At 41.6% G+C, this 12,150-nt stretch overlaps 1 pseudogene; it reads left to right on the top strand.

The window, feature by feature from the left end:
- The first annotated feature begins 357 nt into the window (after positions 1 to 357).
- On the top strand, positions 358 to 7,971 carry LOC128566792 (tRNA-dihydrouridine(20a/20b) synthase [NAD(P)+]-like; annotated as a pseudogene).
- The last annotated feature ends 4,179 nt before the right edge of the window (positions 7,972 to 12,150 follow it).

The following is a 12,150-nucleotide window of genomic DNA, read 5'->3' as shown; positions in this document are numbered from 1 at the left end:
TTGTCCAGCTCAGTAAAAATCGCTCTAGTTAATTTCAAGTCACCACTGTCATGGATGCCATGGTATGTGACCAAACGCACACAGCAAGCATCTGACTTGAAGAGCTTCCATCTTCAGGGCTGCCAGACTGATTTGTTTGCTTTTTACTGAAATTAAAATATAAGTTAATCCCCCGCGGCTCCGTGCCGGCCTGAGGAGCTACCCGGCCGCTGGCTGAGACCGGCGGGTGCTCCGGAGCCGGGAAGCGCTCCCGGCTGTCTCGCTGCAGCTTGGAGCCGTTCTCCTGGCCGAGGACTAGGTGGGCGCCAGGACGCGGCCGCAGCATGTCCCTGTAAAATTTGAAACAAGTCTGTACTCATGAAGAGTGACTGCATACAATCACTCTTGACACAATATGTCAAGAAAGAAAAAAGATCTAATAGAAAGCTGTTTCATTCTGGGCAGCTGGTAAAAGTCTGTGCTCCAATGGTTCCATATTCAAAGTTAGCTTTTGGAACACTAGTAAGAAAATACAGTTGTGACCTGCGTTATACACCAATGATAGTCACTGCTGATTTTGTCAGATCTATAAAAGCCAGAGACAGTGAATTTACCACAAACCAAGGTGATTGCCCACTGATTGTCCAGTTGCTGCTAATGATGCACGTCTTTTATCTGATGCTGCTGTATAGTCCGTCCTTACGCAAATGGAATAGACATTAACTGTGGTTGTCCTCAGAGGTGGGCAATGGCAGAAGGTTATGGCGCTTGCTTAATAAACAAGCCACAGCTTGTTCAAGATATGGTGAAACAAGTAAGAAATCAAGTGGGAAACCCCAGATTTTCAGTTTCTATTAAAATAAGGATCCATAGGAGGCGGAGCAAGATGGCAGCCGAGTAACAGCTTCCTTGCCTCTGGGCACCATGAGTCTGGGGAGATAGGACTCCAGGCATCTCTGGCTGGTGGGAACTGCCTATCATCACTCCTATGAAGATACAGGGAGTCAGCGAGAGACTTCTGGACCCCAAGAGGAGGACTAAAACAGTGGAAAACCGGCAAGTGGTCACGTGTGTTCAATCCGTCTAAACCCGCCCACAACTGTAAGTTCAGTAGCAGAGAGACTGCAAACCAGAAAGGCCTTACCTGTGAACTGTTTTGATGTCCTTGGACTTGGCACTGAGTTGAACTGCCTTGGGGAAGGCCTGAGCGGGAGTGCGGAGAAATTTGGCCGTTGTCTAGGGCCCCAGTCTGAGCCGCTGAGCCAGACGGAGCTAATAGTGTTTGGCGGTGGGTCACACGGATCCATTGTCACTGATCTGCCCCAGCAAGCTCCGCCCTCAGGGTCGCAGAGCTAGAAACGGTGGGAGCTGGTAACCCAGCAATCAAGTAGCCTAAGGGTGGGGTTTGAGCCGCCTTGCAGCCCTAACCCTCAGGGGCAGAGTGAGACCGGTTTTGGCACACTGAGTAAGTGGATAGCCACTTCAGCAGCGATTCCAGCGAGAAAGCTGGGAAAGCTTCTGCTCAGCAAGTTTACAAGTTCAAAGTGCCTTTTAAGTAGGCTGAAGAGAGATTTAGGGTGTCTACCTGCTGGGGTTTGAGAAATTAGCAGCCTCCAGTCGTATCAGAACTGTGACTAACATCTCATACCCCAGAAGACCACGTGTTGCCCAGACAATATTCAATAACATATACAAACTGCTTTGTTTTTGGTTGTGTATTTTTTTCTTCTTTTTTTTTTGGTTTGGTTGTTTTTTTTGTTTGTTTATTTTGACGTTGCTGATGTTCTTTTGTTTTTTTAATTTCAATCTTTTCCACACAGATCCCTTTTTCTTTCTCAATTTTCCTAGTTTAATTATAATTTCCCATTGCTGCCTTTTTTAATAACTTCAACTTCATTTTTGCTAGTGTTTCTACCGATATAATTTGGTTTTTCACCCAATTTTATCCCTGTAAAGTTTTCTGTTTGCTTCTTTTGGTTTGATTTATAGCATTTTTGTCTTTCCTCTCTACTTGGTGGAGGTGGGGTACGGTGTCTGATCAGGTTAGCAAAGAGCTGCTGACCTCAAGGGAACCACGCAACTGGGCACCCCCAGAAGGTGGGGGTTTTTTAAGGTTGTGTCAAAGTACCCTATTGCACACCTATATTGCCCTGTCTCACTCTTTCTGTGCCTCTCTTCTTTTTGTCAATGTTCCTTATACCCACCCCCTCTCCTTTATCTTTCTTTTTTTCTTATCACTCAGTCCTCCTTTCTTCCATCCCATTTTTTTCCTCTTCAACCTTCTCACCCTTCTGGTCCTGTAACCCTTAGTCCACAGGCACAAGAACTTAAAGAGCAAGAGGAAGTGAAAGGAAAATTAGGGCAAGGAAACAGATAAAAGAAATCACTCATGAGGAAGAATCAGCAGAAAACTCCAGGCAACATGAAGAACCAGTCTAGAACAACCCCACCAAGGGACCATGAGGTAGCTACAGCAGATGATTCCACCAGTATAGAAATGTTAGGAATGACAGAAAGGGAATTTAGAATACACATGTTGAAAACAATGAAAGAAATGATGGAAACAATGAAGGAAATTGCTAATAAAGTGGAAAATAACCAAAAGGAAATCCAAAAACAGAATCAAATAAGAGATGAACGATATGAAGAATATAAAAAGGATATAGCAGACCTGAAGGAACTGAAACAGTCAATTAGGGAACTTAAAGATACAATGGAAAGTATCAGCAACAGGTTAGACCATGCAGAAGAAAGAATTTCAGAGGTAGAAGACAAAGTTCTTGAGATAACTCAGACAGTAAAAGAGGCAGAAAAGAAGAGAGAGAAAGCAGAACGTTCACTGTCAGAATTATGGGCCTTTATGAAGCGTTCCAACATACGAGTTATAGGAATTCCAGAAGGGGAAGAAGAATGCCCCAGAGGAATGGAAGCCATACTAGAGAATATTATAAAAGAAAATTTCCCAAACATCACCAAAGAGTCTGACACACTGCTTTCAGAGGGATATCGGACCCCAGGTCGCCTCAACTCTAACCGAGCTTCTCCAAGACACATTGTGATGAACCTGTCCAAAGTCAAGACAAAAGAAAAGATTCTGCAAGCTGCCAGGAGTAAGCGCCAGTTGACCTACAGGGGCAAATCCATCAGAGTTACCGCAGACTTCTCTAATGAAACTTTCCAAGCAAGAAGACAATGGTCATCTACCTTTAACCTACTTAAACAGAACAATTTTCAGCCCAGAATTCTGTACCCTGCTAAGCTAAGCTTCAGAATTGACGGAGAAATCAAATCATTTACGGATATACAAACATTGAGGAAATTCGCCACAACAAGACCAGCTCTACAGGAAATACTTCAACCTGTTCTGCACACTGACCACCACAATGGATCAGCAGCAAAGGAAGAACTCAGAAATCAAAGGACAAAACCTAACCTCCACACTGATGCAAAAGATAAAACTAAGCAATGGACTCTCACCAAATAAGACGAATAGAATACTACCACACTTATCAATTATCTCAATCAATGTTAATGGCTTGAATTCCCCACTGAAGAGACATAGATTGGCTGACTGGATTAAAAAACACAAGCCATCCATTTGCTGTCTGCAAGAAACACACCTGGCCTCAAAAGACAAATTAAAGCTCCGAGTCAAGGGTTGGAAGACAATTTTTCAGGCAAATGGAATTCAGAAGAAAAGAGGAGTTGCAATCTTATTTTCAGATACATGTGGATTTAAAGCAACTAAAGTCAAAAAAGACAAAGATGGTCACTTTATATTGGTCAAGGGAAAACTACAACAAGAAAACATTTCCATTCTAAATATTTATGCACCCAATTTAAATGCTCCCAGATTCTTGAAGCAGACCTTACTCAGTCTGAGCAATATGATATCTGATAATACCATCATAACAGGGGACTTTAACACACCTCTTACAGAGCTGGACAGATCCTCTAAACAGAAATTAAACAAAGATGTAAGAGATTTAAATGAGACCCTAGAACAACTATGCTTGATAGATGCATATAGAACACTCCACCCCAAAGATAAAGAATATACATTCTTCTCATCACCCCATGGAACATTCTCCAAAATTGATCATATCCTGGGACACAAAATAAATATCAACAGAATCAAAAGAATTGAAATTTTACCTTGTATCTTTTCAGACCATAAGGCACTAAAGGTGGAACTCAACTCTAACAAAAATGCTCAAGCCCACCCAAAGGCATGGAAATTAAACAATCTTCTGTTGAATAACAGATGGGTGAAGGAAGAAATAAAACAGGAAATCAATAACTTCCTTGAGCATAACAACAATGAAGACACAAGCTACCAAAACCTGTGGGATACTGCAAAAGCAGTTTTGAGAAGAAAATTCATCGCTTTAGATGCCTACATTCGAAAAACAGAAAGAGAGCACATCAACAATCTCACAAGAGATCTTATGGAATTGGAAAAAGAAGAACAATCTAAGCCTAAACTCAGTAGAAGAAAAGAAATATCCAAAATCAAATCAGAGATCAATGAAATTGAAAACAAAAGAATCATTCAGAAAATTAATGAAACAAGGAGTTGGTTTTTTGAAAAAATAAATAAAATAGATAAACCATTAGCCAGACTAACTAGAAATAGAAAAGTAAAATCTCTAATAACCTCAATCAGAAATGATAAAGGGGAAATAACAACTGATCCCACAGAGATACAAGAGATCATCTCTGAATACTACCAGAAACTCTATGCCCAGAAATTTGACAATGTGAAGGAAATGGATCAATATTTGGAATCACACCCTCTCCCTAGACTTAGCCAGGAAGAAATAGACCTCCTGAACAGACCAATTTCAAGCACTGAGATCAAAGAAACAATAAAAAAGCTTCCAACTAAAAAATGCCCTGGTCCAGATGGCTTCACTGCAGAATTCTATCAAACCTTCAAGGAAGAGCTTATTCCTGTACTGCAGAAATTATTCCAAAAAACTGAGGAAGAAGGAATCTTCCCCAACACATTCTATGAAGCAAACATCACCCTGATACCAAAACCAGGAAAAGACCCAAACAAAAAGGAGAATTTCAGACCAATCTCACTCATGAACATAGACGCAAAAATTCTCAACAAAATCCTAGCCAATAGATTACAGCTTATCATCAAAAAAGTCATTCATCATGATCAAGTAGGCTTCATCCCAGGGATGCAAGGCTGGTTTAACATATGCAAGTCTATAAACATTATCCACCATATTAACAGAGGCAAAAATAAAGATCACATGATCCTCTCAATAGATGCAGAAAAAGCATTTGATAAAATCCAGCATCCTTTTCTAATTAGAACTCTGAAGAATATAGGCATAGGTGGCACATTTCTAAAACTGATTGAAGCTATCTATGACAAACCCACAGCCAATATTTTACTGAATGGAGTAAAACTCAAAGCTTTTCCTCTTAGAACTGGAACCAGACAAGGTTGTCCTCTGTCACCTTTACTATTCAACGTAGTGCTGGAAGTTCTAGCCAATACAATTAGGCAAGACAAGGAAATCAAGGGAATCCAAATGGGAGCAGAGGAGGTCAAACTCTCCCTCTTTGCTGACGACATGATCTTATACTTAGAGAACCCCAAAGACTCAACCACAAGACTCCTAGAAGTCATCAAAAAAATACAGTAATGTTTCAGGATATAAAATCAATGTCCACAAGTCAGTAGCCTTTGTATACACCAATAACAGTCAAGATGAGAAGCTAATTAAGGACACAACTCCCTTCACCATAGTTTCAAAGAAAATGAAATACCTAGGAATATACCTAACGAAGGAGGTGAAGGACCTCTATAAAGAAAACTATGAAATCCTCAGAAAGGAAATAGCAGAGGATATTAACAAATGGAAGAACATACCATGCTCATGGATGGGAAGAATCAACATTGTTAAAATGTCTATACTTCCCAAAGCTATCTACCTATTCAATGCCATTCCTATCAAAGTACCTACATCGTACTTTCAAGATTTGGAAAAAATGATTCTGCGTTTTGTATGGAACCGGAAAAAACCCCGTATAGCTAAGGCAGTTCTTAGTAACAAAAATAAAGCTGGGGGCGTCAGCATACCAGATTTTAGTCTGTACTACAAAGCCATAGTGGTCAAGACAGCATGGTACTGGCACAAAAACAGAAACATAGACACTTGGAATCGAATTGAACACCAAGAAATGAAACTAACATCTTACAACCACCTAATCTTTGATAAACCAAACAAGAACTTACCTTGGGGGAAAGACTCCCTATTCAATAAATGGTGTTGGGAGAATTGGATGTCTACATGTAAAAGACTGAAACTGGACCCACACCTTTCCCCACTCACAAAAATTGATTCAAGATGAATAAAGGACTTAAATTTAAGACATGAAACAATAAAAATCCTCAAAGAAAGCATAGGAAAAACACTGGAAGATATTGGCCTGGGGGAAGACTTCATGAAGAAGACTGCCATGGCAATTGCAACAACATCAAAAATAAACAAATGGGACTTCATGAAACTGAAAAGCTTCTGTACAGCTAAGGAGACAATAACCAAAGTAAAGAGACAACCTACACAATGGGAAAGGATATTTGCATATTTTCAATCAGACAAAAGCTTGATAACCAGGATCTATAGAGAACTCAAATTAATCCACATGAAAAAAGCCAACAATCCCTTATATCAATGGGCAAGAGACATGAATAGAACTTTCTCTAAAGATGACAGACGAATGGCTAACAAACATATGAAAAAATGTTCATCATCTCTATATATTAGAGAAATGCAAATCAAAACAACCCTGAGATATCATCTAACCCCAGTGAGAATGGCCCACATCACAAAATCTCAAAACTGCAGATGCTGGCGTGGATGTGGAGAGAAGGGAACACTTTTACACTGCTGGTGGGACTGCAAACTAGTACAACCTTTCTGGAAGGAAGTATGGAGAAACCTCAAAGCACTCAACCTAGACCTCCCATTCGATCCTGCAATCCCATTACTGGGCATCTACCCAGAAGGAAAAAAATCCTTTTATCATAAGGACACTTGTACTAGACTGTTTATGGCAGCTCAATTTACCATTGCCATAATGTGGAAACAGCCTAAATGCCCACCAACCCAGGAATGGATTAACAAGCTGTGGTATATGTATACCATGGAATACTATTCAGCTATTAAAAAAAATGGAGACTTTACATCCTTCGTATTAACCTGGATGGAAGTGGAAGACATTATTCTTAGTAAAGCATCACAAAAATGGAGAAGCATGAATCCTATGTTCTCAATCTTGATATGAGGACAATTAATGACAATTAAGTTTATGGGGGGGGAAGCAGAAAGAGGGATGGAGGGAGGAGGGTGGCCTTAGTGTGTGTCACACTTTATGGGGGCAAGACATGATTGCAAGAGGGACTTTACCTAACAATTGCAATCAGTGTAACCTGGCTTATTGTACCCTCAATGAATCCCCAACAATAAAAAATAAAAAAATAAAAAAATAAGGATCCATGATGACCTTTCAAGAACTATAGATCTTTGTCGAAAAGCTGAAGCTACAGGAGTTTCCTGGATCACAGTTCATGGAACAGCTACTGAAGAAAGACATCAGCCAGTGCACTATGATGCCATTAAAATAATTAAGGAGAACATGTCTATACCTGTCATTGCTAATGGAGACATCAGAAGCTTAAAAGAAGCAGAAAGTGTGTGGCAGAATACTGGGACAGATGGTGTGATGGTTGCAAGAGGACTCTTAGCAAACCCGGCCATGTTTGCTGGATATGAGGAAACCCCACTGAAGTGTATCTGGGACTGGGTTGACATTGCTCTGGAACTTGGAACTCCTTACATGTGTTTCCATCAACATTTAATGTCTATGATGGAAAAGATAACTTCTAGGCAGGAAAAAAGAGTATTTAATGCTCTGTCAAGCACATCAGCAGTCTTAGATTACCTTACAGACCATTATGGCATTTAATAAATATTTTAAACCAGAGGTGGTCACATCTAGGTTTTTACTTTATATCAGTGGCTTTTAAACTTTAGTAAAAAAACAGTCTCTGGGAACATTTTGAAAAATCAGTCCTAAACCCCATCCTCAGAGATAGTTTTAAAGAAGACTCCAGGTAGTCCAAACATGACAAAACTGCTCTGAATCCTGTTATGGATTGGGGGATGGAGGGATGAAAATTTCTTTTCCTACTGGAATCATGTTTTTAACATTTTCAATTAAAGCTTATTTAATACTAAAAAAAAAAGAAAAGAAAATATAAGTTAATTAAGATTAGATAAGTGATGAGTCTGCCCTTAGTCAGGGAAGTGTTGCTCCAGGAAAACAAGTGGTAGTCTTGCTACAGGCGAAAGCCACCCTCACTTTTACATTGACGCGCATTATAAGGATGTGTCAACCATTCTGAGTAGATTTCTGACACAAGGATGAAAAATTTTCCACAAGACTTGTTAAATCGGGTTAGGATTTAAAACTGACAGATGAAAAATGGAACCATCTGAGTAAGCCAAACATCTGAACGGAACAGTTTTAAATCTCAGCGTCTGCCTCTGTAAAGTCTCTAAATTCTTCTGATGGTTGGTAGCTAAGATTGATAAAACTAATCAACAGAGAAGCTGCAGTAATGTTGAGCCATTTCTGAGTTCATGAAAGTAAGATTTTGAGGGAAGATGTCCCATGTTCAGTGTTCTTCTTTCTGGGTGTGTTTGGTGTTCAATTACCCTACTGAGTATCTGCAGCCTGTCAGTCATTCCCGAATCTCCCTTCACTTCTCAATTCCCTGCGACAAATAAATACCACGAGGAATTGAATTTTACCCCAATGTCTAAAGTACCTCTGTTTTGATCACCTTTTCTTCACCCCATTGTTGCGGGAAGGAATCCCACACTAAGACGATGGCCGAACATGCAACAACATTGGAGATTTCTAGCTGCTGTTGGCCACATGTCCTCACAGCCTGGGAGAGAGGAGCAGCCGTACCAAGGGCCTCTCGGGATCGTACTCTGGAATAGACACAACAACCAGAGACTGCAGGAGGCAGGCTTTGTAGTGACAACAGGATGAGGTGACCCCCGGTGTCCCAAGAGAGGGACGCAGGAAACTATGTCCAGCCGCCCATGTACCTGAGCGGCCAGCCCCACGCAGAGCAGGCCCAGGCCCCAGGGAGGAGATGCCCCCTTCCCAGCCGCAGGCAGGAGCTGCAGTGAGGGCATGAGAAGCTCCAGTAGCTGTGGCAGCAGCAGGCAACAGCCCCCCCCACAGTGCCACTGCTGCCACCACAGCCAGCCCTTCATGGCCTGTCCTGCCCTCCAGGGCAGCAGTGCCTGAAGGGAAGAAACACGCAGTCTCATCCGCTTCCCTCTTCCCACCTGCAGGGAGCGTCACCTCGGCCCCCAACTTCTCTCCTTGATAGGACAGGATACTGAGGGGTGTGGCTAGGGGCAGGGAGCAGGAACCCAGACACCGGCTGTAGGATCTAATATCTAACGGGGATGTTCCCTAGTTGGAACAGCTAGTGCAGAGCCCCTAGTGACCTTACAGGGACCTGGGCCCATGGGACCCAAAGCTGCGTAAACTTGCAAATTTCCACCCCACTGGGTTCTTTGGGAAGGTTCATGGGGAAGGCAGGTGGCAACAGCCAATCCTCCTCACTTTGTGAACCTATATGAGGGGAGTGAGGGGAGTGAAGGGGGGAGGGATGGGAGAGATGAGAGTGATGGGAGTGATGGGAGTGAAGGGAGGGATGAGAGTGATGGGAGTGAAGGGAGGGATGGGAGTGATGGGAGTGAAGGGAGGGATGAGAGTGATGGGAGTGAAGGGAGGGATGAGAGTGATGGGAGTGAAGGGAGGGATGAGAGTGATGGGAGTGAAGGGAGGGATGGGAGTGAAGGGAAGTGGCTGTAAATACAGATGAAGCTTCTCTCACACCTGCCACTGACCTCCTCTGTGCAGCCCAGTTGCTGACAGGACACAGCTGGTAATGGTCCAAGGCCCAGCGGTTGGGAACCACAGGCTAGAGGACTGTTCGTGGCAGCAGAGGGGGTAGAGGAACTTACAGTTGGTTGGGCCACTTTAGCCCTTCCTAGTTTTCCTCAAATGTCAAGGTGTTTATAATAACGGACCTTATTTTTAGGCCTTCCACCACTACCTTATACACTAAGGAGTGGCTCATCACTAGGTGGGATAATGAAAAGGCCGGATAACCAGCAGTCAGGAAGGCTAAACAGATGTTACCTTGTTCCATTGTGTATTTTGCCTGTTAATTTGTAAATTCCACTTGGATAAATGCTGTATCTCTCTGGTTTTCCTTCATCTCTCTGGCTCCACACAGAGCATGGCACAAAAAAATACGTATTTGATAAGATTTCATTAATGAATTAAAACCGTTTTCATCAGCTCCCTAAGATCCACTTGCACATCAAATTTCTTTGAATCTCTGATTCTAGGGCTGGGAGCAGGGAGTCAATCACTTCAACCTCATGTTGGCAGATTTAAAACACGACGCTAACTTCACAACCTTGTCATCTTCAACTTAGCAATATACACTAATCCTGTCCAACTTCCTAGGGCTCTGACATATATACCATCTACCAATTTCTGTTTCTTAATGTTGTACTATAAATGTTCATTGAAAGCGTGTAGGACTTGGTCAGAAATAAGAACAAAAAGAGCCAACCACCGGCCAGTGGAAGCATGGTGGTCATTACAGTGGACTTACACATTGCCATGGACCCTTTTCTTCGTGTTCATTACAAAGCTCATGAGTGGTCCACACAATTGCACTGCTCTCCTCAACACAGTAATTCTGGAAAATGAGTCACCCTTCTTTTTGCCTCCCCCTTACTTCTTTTTTATAATTCAAAGCCAAAGCCCACTCTCAAAACAGTATTTCCTGAATGTTGACTCAAGAACAAAATGTAATGACAATTGTTTCGAGTCAAATTAGCAATATCTACCCAAAGAAGAAATACAATAATTAACACCAATGTCCAGATGGCTTTTATGATTAATAAGTTGGATTAAATCATGTCTAAACTCCATAAACTTCCTTTCTATATGTTGAAATGTGAAATTATTTTGCCTAATTATAATACCAAATACTAAAGTAGACATAAGCCCAGAAGCTACTTCAAGGTGATTTTAGTGAGAAAAAAAACTATCTAAAATTAACTATTTCAACTGAGATAAGAAAATACTTCATTCTTCATAATATTCTTCCTAATAATCCTGAATAGAAAGAAGTCAGAAGGCTTAAATTTGAATGCTTCACTTTCTAAGATAGTTAAGCCTGGAGGTTACTTCATTCCTTCCAAGCATAACTGTCTTCCCCTGTGTAAAAGAGGGGTCTAACACCTGCTCTGCTAGTCATTCTGAAAAATAAATAAGATAATAGTCATGGAAACAATTTGAAAAGTACAAAATGTTATCCTCGAATGCCAGATACTATTAGGCCAAAGGGTCTTTGATTTTCCTGTTGATAAGTGATATAAAAACTAAAATTTTGCTGTTATTACTGAAGCTGCTCTCTATAATTTCAACATTCACACATGGGCTGCCTGGAATTTAATCCCAGGCTCCAAACCCAGACTTTAAGAGCAACTCATCTATGGAGGAAAGATTGAGAGCAAGGCCTCTAGACCAATTGCCTGGATTAGACTCTTGTTCCGCCACCTCTTTGCTATGTAACCAAGAACACAGCCTTTAATCTCTCATGATCTAATCCTCAGTTTTCTCTACCATAAAATCTGAATAATACCAGAATCTCACTCCTAGGGATATTAAAGGGGCTCACACATGCTGTGCATCTGGACAGTGCCTAACACATATGAAATGCTCAATTTTTTGCCTGGGATGAGTGGTACCACCTGCAGCCACTCTCCAGCTTCCCAACCTGCTTCTCCCCCAGTGTTTACGGTCACAAACCTGCAACAACCATCCTGCTTCCTCCTCATCCTCACACTGACGTCCAATCGCTTACCTGTCAAGACAAAGCCCTATATTTATTTCTCATCTCTCAGCTTCTTTGCTTGCTCTAGACCACCTCTTTCTCGACCGAATGAATCACAAATGAATCACTCACAGTGAATGAATGGTGACAACAGCCTGCTAACTACGCTCTCTGCCTCCCCTCTTCTGCTTCTCCTCTCT

This window comes from Nycticebus coucang, chromosome 15, assembly GCF_027406575.1.
Source record: "Nycticebus coucang isolate mNycCou1 chromosome 15, mNycCou1.pri, whole genome shotgun sequence".
Lineage (NCBI taxonomy): Eukaryota > Metazoa > Chordata > Mammalia > Primates > Lorisidae > Nycticebus > Nycticebus coucang.
Note: the sequence above shows the minus strand (reverse complement) of the source record. Positions and strands in the feature narration are given on the sequence as shown.